The following is a 2,500-nucleotide window of genomic DNA, read 5'->3' as shown; positions in this document are numbered from 1 at the left end:
CGCCACCTACGGTGACCGGCAGCTCCAACGCCAGCGCCACAGAAGGACAAAAGCCCCACTTGGGTGCCGAAGCGAACTCTCCCAGCACAGCGCACGCGCCAACACGTCCGCACAGCTGCGATACAAACCACCTGCGAGAACCGCAGAGGCGACCGAGCAGCAGACGGCGTCGCGGCGCCGAGCGCCGGGCGGCGGCGCATCCTCAGCGCACACAGTCCTCAATCGGACCAGCACACTGCAGATGTCCACCGCGCTTCGCACCGGGCCCGCGAGGACCTACTTTGGCCGCACGGCGCCGCGTGCAGGGTGCGCCGGCGCGCAGCTGCGCCGCCTGCCGCCTCCGTCGGCCGGCGCGCCTGCCACTGGCCGCCCCCACCAGCCGGCTGTAGCGCGTGCGCCCACGCACCGCGCGGCCAGCACGCCGGGAGGCCCCCCCTCACCGGCCGGGGACGGTCCCACCCAGCCACCGCCGCGTATCGCTTCACACCCAGATGCCATTCACGTTCGTGGGCATGGTGGGTATCGCTGGAACAACCGGTTGGTAGCTCAACCGATCGTCGCCATCACTGATTCACCTCTAGCGAGAACAACCGCACCACAACGGTTTACCAGTTGTTCATTTGCGTAACGTCACCAGCAAACGTAGGCGTCCATCGCCATTTGCAAATTCAACGATTGTTGCATGCCTGTGTCAGGTGTCACGACACACTATGTCTGCCCACATACACGCAACAACATGTGCACGCTTCGCGAACACGTGGAAGGTGGCCCCCGTACGTATGCGATGTCCATTGCGCGAACGACTGTCAACCGGCCTCTGTCGCATGTCGCAGATGTGGAACGCAGTGCACCATGCTATCACGGTGTGTGAGAAGAGACGACTACGTCTGACAACACGCGCCACTACATCAACAGACGGCTCATGCTGATCGCCATCCAGGGCATACCACACTGCAATCCAGCTCTTATAGGGAGACGACACGTAGCTGAGTGCACAACATTTGGACCGCATGGTTCGCCGTTGTTGGCGCAGTCGTTGTACGGTCACATGTACCACGATGTATCATTCAGTACATGAGGACCAATGTGCAGTACAGTGTGTGATTTGGACGTACAACATCAGCGGACAGTTGACACAGGCCGTACCACAGCGTAGGCTAAGTGCTTCGCCATGCGAATGCCAATGAACAACTGCAAATGCCAATGAACAACTGCAAAGGGCATTGAGCATGTACGTCCTGCTGCCATCCACATTACAGTGTATAGCTGCAAGGTGTTTAACATGAAGCGATACACTGGGGACCGGGCAGTGCGAGTAGCAAACTATATTGCGGGGGTTGCAGTTAGGCAACACTACACTAATTTAACGCGTCGTATGACAATTACAGAGCAGGTTAAGGCCCAACGTGTGTTGGGTTAAGGCCCAACGTGTGTTGGGTTAAGGCCCAACGTGTGTTGGGTTAAGGCCCAACGTGTGTTGGGTTAAGGCCCAACGTGTGTTGGGTTAAGGCCCAACGTGTGTTGGGTTAAGGCCCAACGTGTGTTGGGTTAAGGCCCAACGTGTGTTGGGTTAAGGCCCAACGTGTGTTGGGTTAAGGCCCAACGTGTGTTGGGTTAAGGCCCAACGTGTGTTGGGTTAAGGCCCAACGTGTGTTGGGTTAAGGCCCAACGTGTGTTGGGTTAAGGCCCAACGTGTGTTGGGTTAAGGCCCAACGTGTGTTGGGTTAAGGCCCAACGTGTGTTGGGTTAAGGCCCAACGTGTGTTGGGTTAAGGCCCAACGTGTGTTGGGTTAAGGCCCAACATAGGTTGGGTTAAGGCCCAACATAGGTTGGGTTAAGGCCCAACATAGGTTGGGTTAAGGCGCAACATAGGTTGGGTTAAGGCGCAACATAGGTTGGGTTAAGGCGCAACATAGGTTGGGTTAAGGCGCAACATAGGTTGGGTTAAGGCGCAACATAGGTTGGGTTAAGGCGCAACATAGGTTGGGTTAAGGCGCAACATAGGTTAGGTTAAGGCGCAACATAGGTTAGGTTAAGGCGCAACATAGGTTAGGTTAAGGCGCAACATAGGTTAGGTTAAGGCGCAACATAGGTTAGGTTAAGGCGCAACATAGGTTAGGTTAAGGCGCAACATAGGTTAGGTTAAGGCGCAACATAGGTTAGGTTAAGGCGCAACATAGGTTAGGTTAAGGCGCAACATAGGTTAGGTTAAGGCGCAACATAGGTTAGGTTAAGGCGCAACATAGGTTAGGTTAAGGCGCAACATAGGTTAGGTTAAGGCGCAACATAGGTTAGGTTAAGGCGCAACATAGGTTAGGTTAAGGCGCAACATAGGTTAGGTTAAGGCGCAACATAGGTTAGGTTAAGGCGCAACATAGGTTAGGTTAAGGCGCAACATAGGTTAGGTTAAGGCGCAACATAGGTTAGGTTAAGGCGCAACATAGGTTAGGTTAAGGCGCAACATAGGTTAGGTTAAGGCGCAACATAGGTTAGGTTAAGG

The sequence above is a fragment of the Schistocerca serialis genome, unplaced genomic scaffold (genome assembly GCF_023864345.2).
Source record: "Schistocerca serialis cubense isolate TAMUIC-IGC-003099 unplaced genomic scaffold, iqSchSeri2.2 HiC_scaffold_1187, whole genome shotgun sequence".
Lineage (NCBI taxonomy): Eukaryota > Metazoa > Arthropoda > Insecta > Orthoptera > Acrididae > Schistocerca > Schistocerca serialis.
This window is presented reverse-complemented; position numbering follows the sequence as displayed.